Source organism: Canis lupus, chromosome 7 (assembly GCF_003254725.2).
Source record: "Canis lupus dingo isolate Sandy chromosome 7, ASM325472v2, whole genome shotgun sequence".
Lineage (NCBI taxonomy): Eukaryota > Metazoa > Chordata > Mammalia > Carnivora > Canidae > Canis > Canis lupus.
In genome coordinates, this window is record NC_064249.1 from 77,121,685 (window position 1) to 77,144,803 (window position 23,119).

Below are 23,119 nucleotides of genomic sequence, written 5' to 3' on the forward strand. Positions count from 1 at the left end.
TATCAATGCAGAAATGACAGTGTGTGGTTTCCAAGTGTTGGTCATAAAAAGTAAATTCTCACCCATTCTGAGAGAAGCCAGCAGTCATGTTGTAAGGAACCTCAAACAGCCTTACCGAGGGATCCATGCAGTAAGGAATCAAGGCCTCCTGCCTACTGCCAGCAACAACTTGCCAGCCATGTGAGTGAGACATCTTGCAATTGGGTCTGCTGGTCCTGGGAAAGCCTTCAAATGACTGCAAGTCCAGCTGACATTTTACCTGCCACTCCACGAGATGAGAGACCCTGAGGCAGAACCAGCAGCTAAGTCATCCCCTCATTCCCAACCCACAGAAAATGGGTGGAGATAATAAATGGTCATTGTCGCCTTAAACATCTAAGTGTTGGGGTGGTTTGTTATGCAGCAGTGGATAACTAATAGATCTGGGACAGTGGAAGTGAAGCGCTACTAAAACAGCGCTACTAAACCCTGCCAAGCTGTGTGCTTGGCAGCTGACAGCAGCCGGGAGGACTTTGAGGAGGGCTAAAGAGAGCCTAGAGGACTTGGAGAAAACTGTTAGCAAAAACTGTGACATCTGAGGAGGCTGCCTGTGAGGGCTTCAAGGAAGTAGAGGGGGCTATTATTGGAAACAAGAGGTTGTGTAGTGGCAGAAAGTTTATCAGCACTGTCATCTACAGAGCGTGTAGCACATAAATGTACCTCACGAGCTGGGTGACATAACTGAATTCTGAAGGTGCATTGGCTTCTTTCTAACTGCTCATACTAAGATGCAACAGGGCAGAGATAAGCCAGAGGAGGGACTATTAAATAGGAAAGATCCAGAAATGGTTGCATTTGAAAATCTCCAGTCTCCCCTAATGACAAAGCATACTAAAATTAAGAAATGGCGTCTAGGCAAAGATCAAATCCAGGGCCCTTTCAAGAAAATGTGGTCTAAGGATGAAGCTGATAGTGGAACCGAAAAATCCTTTGTTAGGACCTCAAAGACCTCTTCGGCCCCGCACAGTCTGAGACTTCAAAGGACAAAGGAAGATGTCGCCTTTCAGATGTCTCCATCACTGGCAGCCTAAGTGGAGATAAAGTCTTATCTGGAAGAGATTTGTGGGTGTGGCTTTCGTCCAAAGGAACAAACCCACTATGGCAGGACACCCACAAAAACCTTGAGAGAATCACCATGGCAGAAACACCACCAGCTTGGACTGAAAGGGGCAGAGACAGTTCAAAATGAAAAGTAGACTTTGGACCTCAAACATCTACAGACAGGAAGACTGGGAAACTACTTGGTTGCAAGCATAGGCTGCCTCTCATGGGAAAGGAAGGATGATTCAGGTAGAAATAAGGGCCAGACAGCAAAGCCAAAATGCAAAGAGACTCATTCCAAGGCAGGAGTAAGACTGAGTCCTTTTAAAGTAATTTTTAAAATGTATCCCGATGGATTCCAGAATTGCTGTGGACCAGTGACCCCTATATAGCCCCCTTCCCCTTGCTTGTTGGACAGGAATGTAGCAGTTATCTTGTGCCTGCTGCCCCACCATTGAATATTGGGTGTGTGAGAGGCAAATAACTTTTCTCTTTACTTCACAGATCTTCAGATTGTGAGGAACTGGACGTGAGGAGCCCCACATTTGGACCTAATTTGGATAATGAGATTCTGGGGTGTTTTTCAGGAGATACTTCAATGGGACGAAACACTTAGGGGACCCTGAGAAGAGATGAGTATAGTTTGCATGTGGGAAGGACATGAGTCATTGGAGGCCAGAGGGTGAACTGTGGTGGCCAGTCTCCAAGATGGCCCCAATGCTCCTCACTTCCTGGTGTACTAGTGAACTAATACATGCCCTGTGTACTCATGCCCTAGTGTACTCCCATTTCACAGCGAGCACGGCCTGTGTGTGTAACCAATAGAAATCACAGCATATGACTTCCAAGACTAGGTCATCAAAGACATTTGAGATTTCCCTTGAGCTCTCCTGCATCACTTATTTGAGGGGAAGCCAATGACTATGCCATGCAAACATCCCTAGAGGGGTTTCCATAGAGCAAGCAACTAAGGACTCCACCCAACAAACAGTTCAAGTGAGGCATCTTGAAATTGTTGTTTTAAGCATCTAACTTTTGGGGGTGACTTGTTATGCAGTCATGCAGCCATAGGTAACTAACAGACTGCGGAACTTGGTAGTGGGACGTTACTGTAACAAAAATCTAAAATGTGGGAAAAGCCATGGATTTGGCAGGGGACAGAGGCTGGGTCTTCCGCCGCCTGCACAAAGCTTTCTGACAACTACAGAACTGACCCAGGCCTTGATTACAACCTCAAGAGCAATTTCAAGTTAAACCGCTCCCAAATCCCTGACACCTCCTACCTTCCCCCAAATCAGTGTCAGACAGTACATACATGGCCATTGTTTAAAGCCACTAAGCATCAGGGTAATTTTTTATGCAGCAATAGATAAATAATACATTTCATAGTAAACATTTTACAAAAGAAATAAGTTTACTGAAACACAAGGGAGTGTAGAACATAGGAAATTGGGAACAGAGAGGGGACAGGTAGGGTGGAGACATCTGACTATTGTACACAAATGACATCATACTATACTTTCTATTTAGGTGCCTGTGGTGCACCTAAAACTTCTACGATTTTTCAGAGCAGAAGGAAATGGTATGTCAGTTGTATGTTTTTTAAGAAAGGTGTTTTTAAGGCAATGGCTACAGAAAATTATATTCTGGGTGGTTTTCCAATGGAAACACTCATTCCAATGAAAGAAAAAGGCAGCGCTCAGTGGGATGCCCCACCAGAAAACAAAATGAAAAACGCGATTTTTACTTATCACTTAAAACAAATCATAATTGACAAATGAATAAATTCATTTTATTAATAGTAAATACAAACTTTGTAAAAGTCTACCCATGTGCATATCACAAAGGTAGTTTCAGCTCCTTGTGCTTTTTTATCTTGGTTTTCACCCAACTGCATATAGTTTTCAGTGGTTGAAATCAAACACACAAAGTGTATTCATTATCGCATTTTATAGGGTTTTTTCACAGACTATGTTTATCACCATTATGAGTTCATTTTCAAGTATTTTAGAGACCCCTTCAAGTTTCTTGTAAAATTTATAAATTTCTCACTTCATACTCAAGTGTGCAAAGAAAATGTGAATTGTTCATCCTCTGTAACTACTTGGATATTGTCATGACCCCACACTTCCCTGAGAATCGGGACAAGTAAACTTTCAATTCGATGATCTATGTTGCAACAATCTCTGTCCAATTAAATGAGCTCTTTTGGATGACTTCTGGAGATGTATAAGATTTCCTATGTTCTCCCACTCCCTTACCCCTATCCAAGAGGGTGTCAGGGCGTGGAGAGGCACTGATGCCCTTCTGTACTCCCATTTCACAGCAAGCAGGGCCTGTACGTGCAACCAATAGAAATCACAGTATATGACGTCCAAGTTTAGGTCATCAGACACATGTGATCTCTCCTGGATCACCCATTTTGGGGGAAGCCAATGACCATGCCATGAAAACATGCAAACACCCATAGAGAGAGTGGAGGCCTTGCCATCCTTCAACTGATCTCCACCTTGGATTGGGCACTGGCAGTGCATCCCTGTGTTTCACTTAGCAATGTGGTCTGGCTCTGTCCCTTGTATCCCACTGGAAAATGAGACTTGCCCTCCAGCATTGGCATTGCTCTTGAAAGGCATTTCGATTGACCTGCTCTTTTGGAATCACCCCAGCTTAGTTCTGGATGGTGCTATGGGCACTGACGATGCATCCTTTTGTTTCATGTAGCAAGGTGGTCTGGCTCTGCCCCTTGTATCCAGCTGGAAAATGAGACATTCCCTCTAGCATAGGCATTTCTCTTGAAAGGCATTTCTATTGACCAGCTCTTTCTGATACACCCCAGCTCAGTCCTTGCTGGTGCTATGGGCCCAGCCTCTTGGGACTCCCTTGTCACAATTACAATGCAATTCTCACCCCATCCCTTCTCCAGGCAGCTCACCCTAGCCATGTTCATCTACAGGGTCCCATCACCACCCCCACCTTGGCAGCCATCTAGAAGATTCAGCCTACATGCCCCCGAGGATGTGCATGCATGTCTGAGCCCCAGCTCCCCATGCCACACAGGAGCTGATGGGACTCAGGCATGCCAACCAGTGCTTTTCTCTATTCTTACACTGTTCCATCCAACCCACTAAAGGTCCCCTGCAACTACCACCACTACTCCACCTACAGTTCTGAACTGGAAGCAGGACCAAGTTCCCTCCACTTTGTCTTTATATAGCCAACTTATCCAAGACACTTCCCTCTCTGCTCTTTCTTCCTTTACTCTGTTCCCATCTCCTTTTAACAGGAGAGTGCATGGAGCAAAACAGAAAAGTATCTAGGACAGAACCCAAAGGAAAAACAAAGTTGGCAGGGACCCAAACACTGGAAATAAGCATCCAAAGAGGGAGAAGAGAAACCAGAAGCATCCAGTGTAGTGGTAGTGCAGGGAAGAGAGAGGTTCACTGAGGGACAGCAGAACCGTCTAGCCCCGAGAAGATAAGACATGATAAATTGTCCACTGGCTTTAGCAACATGATCATTAGTTGTGACAGTTCCAGTGGAGTGGAGAGGAAGGAAGAAGCCAGACTCAGTGGAGCAGGGGGTGACTGGGGGGAAGGGGGAGGAGACAGTGAATGTAGACGCTGCTTTCAAGAAATTTGGCCATGAAAGAGGGGAACCAGGAGATACAGAATGGGAATGTGGCATCCTGGGAGAGGCTTGGTTTTCATTTTGTTTTTTGTTTTTTTGGCAGCATGAGTAAGTTAAATACTAACAGGAGCAGGCTAGCCATGAGAGGCTGGCAGGGCAGGGGAGCTCTTTACCAACAGCTTCTGTCTTTCTCTGTGAAGCAGGAGGGAGGCAAATTCGTCCACCAGGAGTGTGGTAGCAGGTGGCAGATTCACAGGACTAGAGGAGGGAAGCTTTGAAAAACTCTTGTGCTCAATAGACAGGAAAGCTGTGTAGGAATAAACACAGGAATTGCCAAGAAGTGCTGGGTGCCCAGGTGACCTCAACAAAGATGACTCTATGGGGGCAGTGATCTGAGAGGAAGCATGTGGTGTGTGTGTGTGTGTGTGTGTGTGTGTGTGTGTACGCCCACATGCAAGCACTCAAGTCCAGTCACAGAGATGGTCAACCATCCATCATGTCAGACCACTTCATGCAACCAGCCCCTCCAGGCCATGCACGTGCTTTACTACCATGACCACTGGTGGTTCAGGTAAACGTGCTACCTGGGTTATACACTCCTAGAAGGCAGGGATGATGCTGCCTACAACAGACACAAAGCTGGAAGGGTCCTTAGAAATCATCTAGTCAAACTACCCTATTTTTCACAAGTTAAACCCAGGCTGAGGAAGAAGCCAGGAATCCAAGGCTGTCCTCCCCTAGCTAAGCCCAGCACCCTTTCCCCAGCACAGGCCACCCCTGTCTCTCTCAGTGTGCACGGCACCCCTGCTCTGGCTTCTAGGGTAAGTGTGACTTTTCAAAGGACAGCTTTACCAGGTGCCTTGGATTTGGCACAGTTGTGAAGCAGAAATACCATTCAATTTCTAAAGCAACACAACCAACCCCGGTGATGCTAAGCGATTTACCAAAATAAAACGTACAGCTCTGGAGAGGGGGGCGTTAACATTCTGAGTCTTTGGATTTCCAAGGGGCTCAGCTTCTAGGTTTGTGAAAAGCTGTTTCTTCTGTTAATGTGACACAGAGCGGGTTAGACCAAGGCTTTCTGCAGTTCTGAATGAAGCCAGCAGGGGACAGTCTACACTGCCGTGTATTACACCCGGCTGCCCCGTTGCCATTGAGGCTGAAATTCACGTGGCATCAGTCACCTTTAACTCTATAACTCGCACTTCTTGGCTCACCTCTCATTAATTCAGCAGTAGAGAGGTAACAGAGAGGAAGGGAGGAGCATGGGCGAGCTGGGTCTAGAAAATGGGAAAATCATGAGAATTCTGCTATTTGTCTGCTAAAAACAGAGAGGTAATAGAATTTGCTGATATCACAGTGAAAGGGAGCTTTTGCTCCGGCTTTAGAAATCTATCAACAAGGGCAGCCCCAGTGGCTCAGTGGTTTAGTGTGTGCCTTTGGCCCAGGGTGTGATCCTGGAGACCTGGGATCAAGTCCCCCATCGGGCTCCCTCCATGAAGCCTGCTTCTCCCTCTGCCTGTGTCTCTTGCCTCTCTGTGTGTTTCTCATGAATAAATAAAATCTTTAAAAAAAAAATCTATCAACAAATTCAAATCTAGTCTTTACATTTGAGCAACTCTTGAAAACTCGAGGAGGTAAGTACATCCAAAAAGTACCAAATGTGAAACCCTAGGAACGCACACACCTAGGAGGCTTCCTCCCTGCCTTCGAGGACCTGAGGATGCTGAGGTGAAAGAAGGTGCAGAGTCCAGCGTACTCTGCGGGCAGCTCGAGGGGACTTAGTCTCGTCTCATCTGCATAGCTAGGGCGGATAGCTCCCGCAGGGAATCAGAGGTTGGCCTGACCAGGTTGTGAGGAGTAGAAGTCAAGAGCAAGCGTGCAGCAGTGATCATGTTTGTGAAGAGCTGTTATCCTTCTAGTCCAAAATCTTAACTCCAGGGCAAAAAGCTTATACTCCTCCTAAAGGAATTCACGGGACGGGACTTCACACTAAACCACAGCTTCCAGATCAACACTACTCCCTCCCAGGAATAGGGGCACCTCAGCCAGACAACTCAAAATTAGGCCGTTCACCAATATAGTAAGGTTCGCAACAGATTTTATTTTATTCTAGACTTTTAAAGCCTTGGATCTCTGTGGCATTCCTAGGAAGGATAGTGTCCCTTAAACAGCTTCTCATAAAAATTGTGAGTGGCAAGATTTCTTTCATTTTTATGGCTGAGTAATATTCCAATGTGTGTGTGTGTGTGTGTGTGTGTGTGTGTGTGTGCCACATCATCGTTGCATTTAAGAAACCAAACAAATGTGGGGGTGGGGGGGTGGAAAAGAGAGAGAGAAACCAAGAAACAGACTCTTAACTATAGAAGACAAACTAATGGTGACTGGAGGGGCTGTGGGTAGGGAGATGGGTGAAACAGGTAATAGGGATTAAGGATTGTGCTCGTTATGATGAGCACCGGGTGAAGTACGGAAATGTGGAATCACTGAATTTGATACCTGAAACTAATATTACACTCTACATTAACGGATTTAAATAAAAATTGGGAGGAAAAAAGGCATCTGTGATTTTTCTATGTATAGAGCACATTTAGCAACCTCAAGCCTTCTCACGCGACCCTCAGAACATGACCATCATTTCTACAACAAAGCAGCACAGACTAGAGATAGGGACATTGCCACCTCTGATCCGCACACATTTGCGGCCGTCCCGCGCCAATGAAACAGACTGTACCCACCCTGCCCCACCCCCATCCCAATGAACAACTGCAGAAGAACAAAATGTACTTTGTTCCAAAGTGTATTTAGGCTTTTTGTCACTTTAGCTGTGAGATCAAAGGCATACCCATAAACCGATTTTTTAAGCCAAATTTCAGATCTCTAGACAAGGAGCGGAGAAAAGTAGTTTGTGAAAATGTTTTGGATGGAAAGCTACAAAGGTGTGGGAAGGGCATCTTAGATGCTCTTGAATAGACTGGGTCCAGAATGACTGGTGCCTCAAACACCACCAGAAGCTCTCAGGAGAGTGAGCGCCCCCGACCGTGCTGCGGGGTGGGCTGGCCAACTTCTCCGCCAGCCGATTCTGAGGAGCCGGCCCCCTCTTCTTATTCATCTTCGCATCCTGGAAGTCAATACCTCCAAATGTTCCCTCAGACTCCCGGCTTTTCTTGCAGCCCTGTAGCAGGGGAACTTAAGCTCGAAGGTTTCAAAGAGAATACAAAGTCACGGGTCAGGAAATCTGCGCTACCGGCCACCGGCCCCCGCCTCACGGACTGTGTGCCGCTCTCTTGCTCTCTTGCACTCACTCCACCTCCTTTCCATCCGACAAAGGGCAAGACGGCTGCAGGTGCGGCCTGGTCCCCTGCCCGCCCGCCCTCTCAGGCATTTCACGTCCTCACCTTCCCGTGTAACCTCAGCCTCTCCTTGCGAGCCTCCTTGCCAGCAGCCTCTGGACATTCTCTCCTGTCGCCCACAGTGAGCCCTCCCCGGTGACCCCTGCCAACTGCACCACACCTCATTGTCTCAGCCGCGCTCACATTCGTCCACACTCCTCTTGGCTTTTCCTCAGTTCCCACTACTTCTCAAGCCCCTCGGATCCGCCTGTCCTGCTACAACTCTCCTTCGGGTCAACAATGGCTTGGCACATCCATAAATCTGCCGCCTGTCGGTCTGGATCTTTTGGACCTTTCTGTGCCTTGGGCACAGTTAACCATTTTGTTCCTTCTTGAAACACACTTCCGCCGGCCTCCCAAGTGACCACTCTGTTTACCTTCTGATTCTCTGACCACTTTTTCTGAATTTCCTTTGAGAGCTCTTCCTTCTCCAAATCTTTAAACAGTGGAGTTAAACCAAGACTCTGTCCTGGACTCCCTTCTCTTGAGTTCTCCCTCAAAGATCTAACGGCTCCAGTGGCTTCACAGAGATTAATAAAGGCCCAATCCCTATCTCCAGGCCAAATCTCTGCTCTAGTTGCAGTCCTCCACATGAGTCACCTACTTCGTATCTCCACGGGAAGGTTTCACATGGCCCCAGCCTCTACAAATCCAAAATGAATGCATGCTAGGTCTCTTCCTCTCACACAAACAGCTCCTCCCTCCCTCTCTACCCTTCATGAAATGACGCCTCCATGATCAATGAAGCCCTTCATGCTAAAACCTAGAGCTCATCCTTGACCCTTCCCTGTACCTCCCCACTTGCATCTGATGGTGTTGAGCTCTGCCAATCCTGTCTCCTAAATATGTCCCCACCCGACCTACTCTTGTCCATCTCCACTCCCTCCATCCTACCCAAAGCACCTGTAACTTTCACTGTGTGACACTCCCCAAAACATCTTAAGGATGTTCTCCCTCTGTCCTTGCCACCATGTAGCAGATGATAGTGGGAACCCAGCTTCAACTTAAATCCCTGAAGTTGGGATCCTTAGCATGGTGTGGCAGGTTGCAGCAACCGGGCCCCAGCCTCCACGGGGTCTCGCCTCCACCCAGTCCTCCCCTTGGCTGCTGGGCTCCAGATCTGTGCGTGGCTGCATTTCTTATCATCTTGGGCACCAAATTCCTCCCAGTCAGGAGTCTTCTGCCATGAGATCTGCCTGGCCCGAGACACTCCCCTCTCCTCCCCTGCCTCTTCCGTTCTTCCTCCCCTCACGCTTTCCTCTGCCGCCCAGCCCAGCCTGGCCAATTCTGCTCACACTTCAGAATCTCACCTTTAACATCACTCCCACTGGGATGTATTCCCGATTGCCCCCAGCCCCAGAGGGGGTTATATATTTCTAGGTATTTACAGCATTTCTTCATAGCACCACACTGGTAATTAGTTATTTAATTATTGCTAAGTGGATATCTGCTCTCCTAAACTACAGACTCCAGGAAAGCAGAAACCTGTGCCTTCCTAGAACCCACTGCAGTGCTGGTATTAGCAGACACTCAATAAATATTTGTTGAATGAATGAATGAATGAATGAACCCTCAACTCAGATGATCATGTGGATGAGAGTTGAGGAGAGCCTCTCAGGCACCTCTTCAAAGCTCGAGGCCTCATGAGTCCTGGATCCTGCTCTTCTTCATAGATTCTGAGGATGGCAGCCACACATCCCAGTTTGCCCAGAACAGCCCCAGTTTACACCTGTTTTTCAGACATAATTAGTGGGTCTCCTCTTTCACTCTCAAAGGGGTCCTGGTTTGAACTTTAAAACCACAGTCACCAGTACTCCAACCACCTTGATACAGGCACAGCATGACAATGCTGCCAAAATGCCTCTTGTCCTCAACCCCAGGGAGGTCATTGGTTAACATCACCAGGTGTCCACACTGACACATGAGTGGGTGGAGCCTGGAGTGTAGGGAGCTGGACCCCAGCGTGAGACCAGAGCCAATATGTGGATTCTTCCCCTTTCTCATTGCTAAGGGACATCACAGGGCTTGGCTGTCATGGCCTGTCAGAGGCACAGTCCCATGGATTGGGGACGTCAATCGTGATTAATAACAGCAAGAAGCCCACTGCTATGGACTCCTCTGCCTCACTCCTCTTTATCCCTGCCCCCTCCTTCCTTCTGCCTCCAGCTTTGATTTCTAGAGAACGCAGGCTAAAACCAGGACTTACTTCCATGGGACCCCAAAGGGAAGAACTGAATATAAAGAGTGGAAGAGAGCAAGTATGAGAAGGCGCACTTGCGTCAGTAAAAGACCTGCCTAGCACCAAGTACGAGCTTGTCCCTCTTCAGAGGTAATGAGTTCTCTGTCACCAGAAGTGCTGAGGCTGAGGCTATATATACTCTCAGCAGAGCACCGTGAAGAGGGTTCTAACACCAGACAGGCCTGGGCAGACTTCTACTTGTCTTCAGACCTGAGGTTCCCACAGCTCTACATGGGGGAAAAGTAATCTCACATGCTACTGTGGTTAGAGAAAATAACTGGCATGTGGACAAACAGCTATTGGGTTTACCAACCTTGTCCAGAGAGCCGTTTTTCCACAAAAATTTTGGCTTACCGTGTGCCCAAATGAAGGTCTAGTGGCGAAAAGATCAAGGCTTCATAAAGACAAAACACACACACACAAAAAAAATAATAATGACAAAACACAGATAGCTCCCCCAAACATCCCTAGTTGTCATAAACACACACCATCCATCTAAAAAATACTTTCTCAAAGACCCCACTGGCTGTGGGGTTGTTTTTTTTTTTTTTTTTTTTTCCAAATTAACAATTCTACACTGGTCCATTTTATTTTTAATTTTAATTTTCTGAAAGCTCTGGACGTTCAAAGATAAAGGTCACATCAGCCTCCCGTACTAATGAGACGGAGTTTGGGGGTTGTTTTTGAACATGGGGAACTGCCCTCTCTCAGGGAAGCCTTGCAAAGCCCCATGGGCCCAGAGCATCAAAGCCTTGTGGCCTCAGTGCAGTGACCGTGACTGTGACCGGGGAGCGGCCCCCGGCCCGCGAGCGCCCGCCCAGGCAACACACACAACCACCTGGTAAGTCTACAAAGAGAGACGCCACGGTTGGGGGACCCCGGGGCCACCCAGTGTAGAAGGTGCATGCTGCAAGGGTGGGGCAGTGGCCCCGTGGTTGCAGCCGCGGTTCAGGTGAGGCCCTACTCCCACCACGACTGGAGGCAGGGCCCGCACATTTCTGCCAAGGGGACCAAGAAGTGAGGCCAGGGCCCAGGATCCTCGGCTTGCCAGCACCAGTGTCCCTGGGGGCCTGGGGGGCTGGACTGAGAAGGCCAGGCGGAGCCCCGCTCAAGCAAGCTACAGTGACTTGACAGGGAAAAAGAAGGGGTGGGGGGCAGATGCATGCCCTGATGCCCTTGGTGGGCACATGGGCACCCAGACCCTGGATAGAAGGCTCACAATGACCCTTTCTGAGCCCCCTGAAGTGGCCTGAGACCATCTGACTCACTGGGCCCCAGTTATGATTAGCTCCCAAAGGAGGGAAGAGAAGTGTGTGGGTGGGAACCAGCAGAGGTGCCAGTGGGAGCAGCTGAGGAAGATGCATTGGCACTACCCTCCCACCCCACGTCCGCCCCAGGGGCTTGGGGCATGTGCTTCCCTCTTATTTTTATTCATGTATACATTTGCCATTCACAGGGAATGTGTCCTACATCCATCCAGAAAGCCCCCGCTTCGACACCCCTGTGAAGCATATAATTCTTGCTTGGGGGGGACACAGGAGGGTGAGTATCAGCCCAAGCACTCACTGAAACAATTTTGTGAATCAGCTCTTCCATTTCTTCTGTGGACTGCATGTTGAAATTGTACCCAATATGGCCTAAAATTAAACTTTTTTGCAGAATTAAACTTCTGCTCGCTCATTGCCCTCCTCACCTCTGTCACTAGATTGCTTTTCCAGGCCAGTTCTCACAGATGAATGATGCCCTGCATTTGGAGCATTCACATGAGCAACGAGCAGGGAACAGCAGGTGGAACCCAGCCTTATGCCTCTGCTCTCCAGCTACGGGGCGCCCCTCTTCGCCCACGCCTCCTGACCCAATTCTCAGTGACATCTCTATACCTCTCACCTTTGCACCTTTTCTCTGTCCTGGAAAGAATGACACCTCTTATGGCAAAGGATGGAGCTACCAATGTCAGTAAATGTTCAGAAAGCCAAGTGGAAGCCACCTGATGTTGGGGACAGTGCTGGCCTCAAAGGACGGCAGTCCAAATTTGGAGCTGAGAGGGAGCCTTACGTAGCCCCTACCTCATTCTGTATTCACAGGTACGAGAGCAGAGGGTGTCTAGGGGACTTGCTCCCTTAGAGGATACATAAAAATACTTGCCCAAGGATGCACGGCTGCTTAGTGGCAGCAATGGAACTAGAATCCAAATCAAAGCTGGCCTCATGTCACATGCTCCCAATTTTTACATAGCATGTAAGAGCCAATTCACAGTGCCCCGCGGAAGCTTGTTACTCCAGACGCCGTCCTCTCCAGTCGGTGTCTCCCAAACGATAGTCGACCACATTCAATCACCTATGAGTGAATGCTCTCCTGGCACTTCCTGTGTACCCGGCACTTTGGAGAAGGGGGTCAAAGGAAGGGCAGGCTGTTCCGGTGCTCAAGAGCTTACAATCTAGTTGGAGAAACAAGACATTTGTCCGATAGGCTTTACTGGGTGACCACGTGCCAGGCACCGCCGCAGGCACCACTAGACCGAGCGAAAACTAAGCCTCACTGCGCTTCCCACCCAATGGGGGAGACATGGCAAAAGCAGACAAATAAGATGAGTCAAAGTGGAAATGATGAAGGGTGATGTGGCTGGCGGTGTCTGTACCACTCTCAAAGACGGAGGAGAGCGGGCGGGCCACCATCTCTCCTCTGAGGTGTGATATGTGAGCTGATGAGTCTCGTAACCACAAGGGGCACGGCCCTAGAGAATGGGCTTCCCAGGCAGAGGGACAAGGAGGCTCAGGTTGGCTGTGCCCCATGCACAGGCCAAAGGCCAAGGGCCAAAGGAGCAGGTAACCCAGGAGAAGAAGAGTCTGAGTTGAGCTCAAAGAGTCAGGCACAAACCAGACCATGCAGAGCTCTTAAGCCCAGGTGAGGGATTTGGATTTTGTGTAGGGGAAGGGCATCATCTGACCCTATTCTCACAGAGCTGACCGAATAGACATCAGCATACGTGCTGTGACAAATGCTCATGCCGTGTCCAGGGAAGGGACTGCATGGAGGTGACAGAGATTGGGGGTGAGGGAGCTGACATTCCTGCCAAAGGGAGCAGAGCCGGGAGTGTCAGAAGTAAAGCGCGTGCCTGTGTGACTTCTGAGATGTACCACGCACGTTTATGACTGGTCTCGGTGGGGACGGGCAGCCTTTGAAGATCCCGAGTCGATTTTGTGGACAGGACCTAAATACCCAGGCGGAATATTTACTTTCACTTTTTGTTAGAAAGGTGGTAGCCCCCGGGAGAGGCCGCTCCTTTGGGAAGAGGAGGAACCGCCTTCCAAAATGTGAGGAGAGCAAGTGCAAAGGCACTCACGGGCGGGGTGGCCCGGGAGGGCCCAGGTGAGTCCAGGGAGGGAGGCCGTGCCCGGAGCTCACAGCCAGGTTTCCACGGGGGCATCCGCCTGGGAGGAAGCAGTGGGCGAGCGTGGAGGGGCCCGAGGCCGCCGCCCAGGAGGGCCCGACCGAGGCAGGATGCGGGATGCAGGCGGCGGGCTCGGGAGGCTGCGCACCCAGTCAAGGACGGCTGAGCCGGCGGCTGGCAGGGAAGGGGCCGGGGCGCCCTAAACCACCTCAATATCACACTACTCTGGGCAGGTGGGTCCCGCACACACCTAGTACTCTCTGCATAGCCACTTGGGACTCTTTTTAAAGCGACACGTTGCTTGCACGGTCTCCTTTGCTGTTCACAACAACCCTGTGGGGTAGACAGACCCTGTTCTCACTGCCACTGCGGGTTCGCAGCCACAGGAGGCCCCCCAGGCCGCAGGGCCCCCGACACCGAACCACCGGCCGCTGGGCAGCGGTCGGTGAGACGAACTGAAGGACACTCTGAAGCTGGGAGGGAAAGATGCCTCTAAAAAACTGCTGGTGTTGCCACAGGGTTTCATACACCAAAACATGGATGGCGGCAGGGACCCTGGACTGCCTCCAGCCCCCTTCCCCGGCCTCCTCCCTGACAACAGCCCTGACTTCCTTGTTCTTCCAAACCCTGGAAATCTAGAGCAACTGAGAGGCGTGAACAAAAGGTAGTTTCTTAGATCTGCAGAGCCCCATCTAAGGCCTGGACTCCCCCACCACCACCCCTGGAAGGACCTGGAACCTCACCCCAGCTCCTGCCACCCCCTCAAATGGGCCATGGGAAACCTAAGCCTCCTAACACCTGTGGAGACTCTCAGACAAGTCTCTACTTTGTAGGTGCTCATGCTCTCTGTCCTCGGTAGTCGCCACTCCCCAGGGTCACTGCCACACGCCCCCCACATCCCACCAACCTAAGTCATGAAACTTAACATTTTCTCCAAGTTTCCCCCAAAGAACCAACTTGCACAAAAGCATTGGTGAGCAATATGGATTCTACAAATTATTCAGCCACAAACATGAAATATGAGTATCTGTCCCAATCCTGACACTCCACCTGACAGCCCAGTAAGCCTGGCCTTTGTTCTAGGTCCCTTCCCATCCCCTCAGCACCCAACCTGGTAGGCTCCAGAGTCTGCCCTCTGCATTCCTAATGCAGAACCTTCTTGCCTTCCTATTCCCTCAGCCCAGGGCCATGCACACAAAACTCCACCGCGGTACATGCAAGATACACCAGGGTTGCTTCCACACAAGGCAATTGTGGTCTTACATTACAAATAAGGCCTTTTTTTTTTTTTTTACTTTTTTTATTGTTATTGTCTTATTTTTACTTCTGGATATACACAGAAATACAGGGTTTATTTTTGCTCAAAAAGCAAGGACCCCATTGGGTCCGTGCCTAAAGGAGGACACTAAAAAGCTAGCGGTCAGGTCATCACTTAGCAAGTAATAATTAACTGTTGCTTCTCCTAACCAGGAGGAACTAAGCCCTTCCAACTCCAAACCCACGGCATCTGCTGAAGAGACCAGGTAGTCGGGGTTTCGTAAATTTTTCTATTGTTTCTCCTGACAAGAAGGCAAGCTAAGGAGGTTTCAAAAAGTCAGGAAAGACAGTAGTCTTGAAGGGACTTCAGAGAAAACATTCAGAGAGAAGAAGACCTAGAAGAGGCGTAAACAGGAAATTAAGAAAGAGCAAGATAAAGGGATGTCAAAACTGCTGGAGTTGCTTCGTATCTCCTCAGAGCCTTGAAGAGTCAAGATTGTTCATCATTGCAGAGCTCAATAGAGGTTTGTTCTTCAGAAACAAGAACATGCCAGGTCTGACCTGAGGGGGGCAGCAGGTGCAAAGTGGAGGGGACGGAGGGTGAGGCCTTGCCTGGACTTCCCTCACAGGAAACGTCCCTGAGTGAGAGGATGGCGTTTGCCTGGGATGGGCACTAACACCCATTAACTGGCACAAGCACTGAGCTAGAATACAATATATATCCACCAAATGCCCTTCTGGGCCTAAGCCAAATCATGACCTATAAAATTATTTCAAGCTTCTTCCTAGGGAGAAGTGAATCCCCAAGTCATATTGTGAATCTTTTCTCTTCTATAAAGTTTTGAATAACATTTTAGTGCTCCCACCCCAGCACCTCCCCGCCAAAACCCCTCAAAATCTCGCTAAGAATAAGAAAAAAGGAACTTCTTGTTTCCATTCATATGAGCTTTCCTTTCCTCTATAGGGGTTTCTTCCTTTTATACCCCTCTCTGCCCTTGTCTCCACCAACCGGCTTTTCTCTCTGACAAATGTGAATAAAGCAAAACAGATCCAAGAAAATAAATGAAGAGGATCTTAATGTCTCCAGGTGCCAGGGAGCAAGGAGGTCGTGTGTGGCACCACCGCCTGGCTGGTTCATGGATCCTTTCTGAACCAAGCATGCCAGGTCTGGATGTCCACAGTAAAGGACAGCTTTCCTCCCCTCAATCTCAGCACAGTCTATCTTTTTTTTTTTCACCCTCAGCCCATATGAAAAAGCTGAGATCTTCTAAAGGACTTTAATAACATGAGTGAATGTGGAAAATCAACAAAGAAACGTCAAAGTTTGCAAAGCTTAGGTTTCCTACCCTGTAGGGGTAATAGCTAGTTATTGCTTTTTGCTTGGACTCTCCACCAAAAAGTTCAGTTTTTAACATCTTTAATGACTTGCCCTGGGTTTACCCTCCCTTCTTCCTGCAAACACTCTAGCAGCAAAAGTCACAAGTTCAGATAAACGCAGAGCCAGGCAAGGGGCATTAAAGGAGTCCAACCTGGCCTCATCAGCAGCTACCATGGCAGTCATCACCCAGCAAAGCCCTCTTTTTGCCCTGGGTGCATACGTGCCCAAGACTGCCTGGTCTTCTAGATTTTTCAAGGGAAGACAGAAACACAAATTTTTGTGTAGATTGCCCCAATGTTTAAATGTCTTTAACCAATTCAAACTTTCATAAAATATTATGTGAACCAACCAAATCATCTCTGCTGGTCAGAGTGGACGGATGAGGCACCAGCTTATAATCTGTGGCTAAAAACCTGAAGCTCCTCATATTGCCTGTGGTTTAGGTTGTTCAAGTACCCACACACTTCCGCACCACACCCTTCGGGGGATAGTGACCTTCCTACAGTAAGAATTGTGGGAGTCCATTTGCACAGAAATATGCAGTTGAAATATGGAAATATTCTGTCTCTCTTTTAAGAAACATTGCAGGATTTTCCTGAAATTGGCTATGGATCTGATTATTATTCAGACTAATGTTTTAAGTAACGTCTTCCTTAGAAAGTTGAGAATTTCCCCCTTTGTTTTTTAGAATGGGGAGCACAATAGGGAAAGGGGTAAATTTGCTTTATTTCTAACTTAGAGCTCCCAAAATATAGGTACTTTATGACAACAAAATTCATCTAATATGATGACTGTAAGATGAAGGATGAAAGTTAAGATTTTTTTAAACTGTCCTTTTCAGTTCAGTTCAAGGAATATTGACTCTGCTCTTACTAGCACAGGCCCCAGGAGTCTGTGTCCCAGGACTGCCTCCATCCCAGGGAAGCTCACAGAGTCACAACCTCTGACTTATCCAACCATCACCCGACCTCATGTCAGACTGGTGCTGTGGGATCCTTTAGAGTTCCTTACCAAGATGAACTGTCAATTTTTTGCTTCTAGAAAACAACTTTTTAAAATAGTCACTCAAAATGGGGAAGTTGACTGAGGTTTCTGGATTGCGCATCTCTCTTTGGAAGTGGTGTGTGGTGTATTCACCTCAGCGAGACCCCAGCAATGAGTGAGGAGATCAAAAACCAGAGAGATGTGTGACTTCTTGGCCTGTCACATTCTAGATCTTGTTGGGTGCCTAGACCCAAGCATGTCTTTACACTCCAGTTCCCCCAGATGAGAAGCTTCGGAGGGCCCCCAATCATCCCCAGGGCTCCCTCCCCTACGTGGGCTACTCTGTGCCTTGCGCAGAATCATGATGTGGTAACTTCATGAAGGCAGCGAAAATAGGGAGTGATATCTTGACTGAACATAAATGCGAGCCTTATAAAGTGGACAAAACATTAAAAACACTTAGACAAGTTCATTCATTCACACAAACATTTTAGAGCATACCCTTTATATATCAGTTTAAATTGTTAAATATATGATCTTTATCCATGTAACCAATAACGTTTGCTTTTATGAAAGCACTTTCCCATGCGTAATCTCATTTGATCCCCACAAAACCCTCTAAGGTAGAAGAGACTGATGCAATCACCCTCATCCTACCAGTCGGGAAATAGGTGAAATGCCTAAGCCTCAGTTACCCAACTATGAAAATAGAGAACTGAATTAGAGCCCTGAGTCTCTGACTTGAGAGCTCAGGCCTTCCCCACCTCACTGGGCAGTCTTTGGACACAAAAATGACACCAAACCTGTTCTTAAACATTTACAAGAAAATACATTGACCCCAGTTGCAAAGGACATTCTGTCGCATGGTTTGTTGCATCTCAACAAACAGTTTGGGAGCTGAGAGAACAAAATCAGCACCTGAAGGAACTCATGGGAAGATACACAAGGGCCCACAAGCACTGATGCCTAAAACCTTGAGCACCTCTGCCTCCCTCGGCAAACATCAAAGCATCTATAATCTATAGTAATGGTAACATAGCATCCTCATTCCTGAGGGGGCGGGGGAGCTTGTGAAGAGGTGTCAGCTTCATTCATTCCATAGCTAGGAATGTACCACTTTGCCCAACTCCCATTTGGGGACCTGCTCCTTTCCCATTTATAGTCCTTGTGCCTTTGGAGTGGCTGAGCCTTCCCCCCACTCCCTTTTTTGTGGAGGATGTGTGCCCTCACTCCCCACCACACCCCCATGTTATGGTGATTATTAACGGCCTTAATCACCACTACTAAATTGCTAATAGAAATGTTGTATTGGTAAATTATGTAAATCATGCCTCAGTCTTGGTTGTGCAAAGAAAAAAAGCTCACGCTGTTGTGACATTCTTTAATCTCACCAGAGGAAGGAAGGAACAGAGGCAGAATCTGGAGTTGGTCCCTCAGGGGAAAGGACCGATACTGTATGAGGATACTTTCAGTGTGCATGAGAGGGGTATTCGTGGGCAAAGCAAGCTTTGGTGGGAACATTTTGGGCATCAGATCTGCCAGTGTGTTCTATCAGTAACGAGACAAGCACTGTGGGAGCACAAGGCTATCTCTCTGAACTGTTCCTGATAGAGGAAGCCCCGGGCTGAGAGAGCAGAGAGCCCCTCCATCCAACAGCGTTCATGCAACCAGGAGCTCTGTAGTGGTTGTGGCCTCACGCTCCACAGACCCTTCCACCAACAAAAAGTATCAGGTCACCACACCAAAGAGAGAAGGATGAAGTCAAAATGGATCTGCTACCTATGATTTCAGGGAGGCAAAATTAGATCACAGGTTGGTAGAGTTGAAAGGGAGCCCAAGGACCATCTATTTCAACTTTACAGAAGTTTTATTATACAGAAAACGAGGTCCAGAGTTTCAGGCGTGTTGGAGTGAATTGGGCAAGTAACTACTCCAATACCATAAACTTAATGTTGAAATTGGGGTGTAGCCTGTCACAGTGTAAAGAATTTAAAATACCATATTCCTCATATTTCTCATTGCCGCCCTTTTGTAGATTGTGCTTTTTTAAGAGATTTTATTTATTCATGAGAGACGGAGAGAGAGAGAGAGAGGCAGAGACATAGGCAGAAGGCTCCATGCAAGAAACCTGATGTGGGACTTGATCCTGGGACTCCGGGATCACGCCCTGAGCCAAAGGCAGATGCTCAGCTGAGCCATACAGGCGTCCCTTGTAGGTTGTTTTAATTAACTGTATGCCATTCTGTGCATGGATCATGTCCCTACAATCTTGGGAGGCCCTGGCCTGACCTCAAGGTCTAAGCTTCCTGCTTATCAACCTTGTAGGCCTAGGAACTCAATTTTAAGGTTAGCCAGGGCTAACTTCCTGTCTTATCTGTGTGTTTGTTATATACCTCTAAGTACCTGAAGTTAAACTTCAGGTCCTGGTATGTCTTATTATTACCCCCAGGTCTCAAGGGTCCTGCAGCCCTGTCCAGAACCCTTTCCACTACATCAGAGTGACCTTCAGAAGCAGCTTATATGATCTAGAAATAAACCTCCCAATGTTAAAAAAAAAAAAAAAAACTAGATAGAACCTATATAACCCCCTCATCTCTATGAGGCAAGCGAGTGCCAGAGAAGTTAAGTTCTTGGTCCAAAGTCATCCAGCTGGTTAATCATGAAACTCAGTCTGGGTCATGTGTCCTGAATCACAGACTAGAGCACTTCCTCATGGATCCCACTTTTCCCCTCTTCCAAATTCTGTTACTGTGCATTGTGTCTCTAAAATGCTATAAAGCAAATTTCTGTAACCAAAATGCTACTTTTCCATTCACCTCTTTGATGGACGTGGCAAATCAACCCTGTTAGCAGATTATTTTGTTGGATTCAGTATGATAGAAATTAGCTGATGCATTGAAGTAATACTCAAAAGAACTCAAAATTATGTTGATTTTTTATTATCATAAAATGTGAATGTTTTATGGAATAAGGATATTCTCCCCACCACACTTTAAAAGATTAACTCATTCAACTAATATTAGTGCACCAGACACAACTCAAAGCCCCAAAGATATGAGTGGTCCAAACGCTGTTAAAAATCACTGCCTTACTGAGGGGGGCACTAGACAGAATGAGCACTGGGTGCTATTCTATCTGTTGGCAAATTGAACACCAATAAAAAATAAATTTATAAAAAAAAATCACTGCCTTCATGCAACCACATGCTCTTAAGTTCTAATAAGAATCATATATTATTTATGTGCTTTCAAGGCACTGTGAGAAGCATAAAATTCATAGTCTTTGCATTTTAAAAGAGGGGGAGGATAGATGAGGCACACAATCACAGAAACAGTTATCAATACATGATACATGATGGAGTGACAAAATAAGTCTCAAAATAAATCCTGAAAAAAATTCAGAGGAGAAGATATCAGAGAGCAAATTTTGGAATCAACAGGCTTGTCAAGGGAAGAGAGAAAGAGGGGTTCTATATGGAAAAGACACAGCCAGAAGACATGATCCTGAATAGCTAGCTTGTTCAGAAGATGGGGAAGATGCCACCCACCTGGGCCAGAGTGGGAAGAAACACCTGAACTCCTTGAAAGCCTGACTGAAATGCTGCAGATTCAGACTGTAAAAATCAAAGCTACCAAAAATTATAAGCACACACAGTGGAGCCCTCCTCTAGGCAGAGCGCATATGTTGTAAGTAGGAGAAATCAGAGTCCACACGTTCATTCATCAGACATGTATCATGCACACTGTGTGCTGAGTGTTGGGTGCTGGATGAGAAACCCGCTATGATGGCCACCACCTCTGGAGAGACAGGCCCTGAGCACATTCTGCAGTGTTCGAGAAGGCCAGTGAATGAATTAACAGGATGCGGAGACAGAGTCTCACAGGTAGGCACTGCCAGCCAGGGAGGAAAACCTATAAGGAAGCGGAAGTTTTGTTGGACCCAGATGAAGGGTGAGGAGCCCCAGATGGAGGTAGGAAAGTTTCCAGGATGAGGTGGCAGCAGACTGTGAGGTCTGAGGCAGGAGCAATGGAGTGGCTCAGTCAGTGGATGACAACCCCAGACCACAGGGCAACATACCAACATACCACGGCTGGGGACAGGGCCCCATAAACCTAAGAGCATTACAGAGATTTGTTAAGGAAAGCCAGGACTGCTTTTTGTTTTTTTTTTTTTTTGTTTTGTTTTGTTTTGTTTTTTTAAGTTTAAATGTTGTTGTTGTTGTTGTTGTTGTTTTTTAAGTTTTAAAATTGCTTTGTGTGGAGTAGATTGGAGTCAGAAAACAACCAAGGAAGGCAGTAGCTATACCCCTGTTGAGAAATGCTGAGGGCCTGGTGATGTCTGTGGGAATTGGGGAATAGTGGGTTTGAATTCCACCTTCCCACCCTTTGCTCCTTTGTCCTTTCGGCCAGCATCCTAGGAAATAGAGGCCAATGCTATGGTCCAACACACTCAACAGATGCTGCAGTCCAAGCCAAGAATCTCTCTAGGACCAGCTTATCTGCCCATCTGCACCACTGGCAAGTGGTGCTCTAGTCACAGAGGGCCAGCCTGACCATGAGAAGTGAGAGAAGAAGGGCAACTTGTCCTCCAAGGCCTTCACCCCACCCTTGCCCTGCTCACTGCCCTACTAGGACAAACTTCCTCCCAAGACTGGGACTGCGGTGGGAGCACTCTGGCTCCCCAGAGTCCTGCTCTTTCTCAGGGCCTTGCGACACCAAACTGTAGCCCAAAGACTGTAAAGCACACAGAGGGAAGTCAACACTCCACCATGTGGGTAACAGTCCCTCTGCCTACGCCGAGCTAGTGGCCCACAGCCTCTGCAAGGCACAGCCTGCTGTGGAACCTGCTTGTTCCAACTGCCATGGGGTTCCAACTGCTGCCCCACCCATCAACCGCTTCCAAGCAACTGCCACTCACTCAGAACCACTTCTGGGTCCTTGCCCCCCACCCTGGACTAGCCCCTCATCTCCTCCACTGTCTTTGCTTTGCTTCTTCGCCTGCCCCATGCTACCCCCAGAACGAGCTCAGTTCCTGAGAGTCCCAGTGGTGCCAATCACTGGTGATCGTCTCCCTCAGAGCTTCAAGCCTTTTGAAGACACACTGAAATACTTTGTCAAAGACTCAGGATCACACAAAAACTATTTGTTAAAAAAGAATCTAGGGCTTGGGGATCCCTGGGTGGCTTAGCGGTTTAGTGCCTGCCTTCGGCCCAGGGTGTGATCCTGGAGTCCCGGGATCGAGTCCCATATCGGGCTCCCTGCATGGAGCCTGCTTCTCCCTCTGCCTGTATCTCTGCCTGTCTGTCTGTCTGTCTGTCTCTCTCTCTCTCTCTGTCTCTCTCTGTGTGTCTCTCATGAATAAAATCTAAAAAATAAAAAAATAATAATCTAGTGCTGTAGAGCATTGTTCTGGCTGGGTCGACTACCCATGTGTCTGAAATCTAGTCCTGGGTCAGCCATTCCCTTCTGTCTCAATGCCAAGGTTGTGACATCCAGACTTAGTTTCCAGAAACCTATCATTTCAAATTTTGCAGTCAGAACTGGGGCTGCTATGCAGCCAGCCTCTGCCCTGGAGGCCCACCTTTTCCTCCAGCCAGGCTCACCTCAGGCCTATCTCTGTGTCATTCATCCTGCATCCTCACCCAGTACTATGTTCTCTTCCCAACACAACCAAATATCTTGAAAATTTTCCTCAGTTTGTTCTCCCTTTCCTTGCACTCCTCCTGACCACTCTTTGATCCACTGCATTCTGGCTTCCCTTACCCTGCGGCC

General features: G+C 47.9%; 1 long non-coding RNA gene across 1 annotated transcript in view; it reads right to left on the minus strand.

The window, feature by feature from the left end:
• The window catches only part of LOC112648091 (uncharacterized), a 40,715-nt gene extending 18,424 nt beyond the window's left edge, over positions 1-22,291 (minus strand). Inside the window, exon 1 of the long non-coding RNA XR_007412193.1 lies at positions 63-22,291. This is a non-coding gene — a long non-coding RNA (uncharacterized LOC112648091). The remainder of the gene's footprint in view (positions 1-62) is intronic.
• Positions 22,292-23,119: the final 828 nt, after the last annotated feature.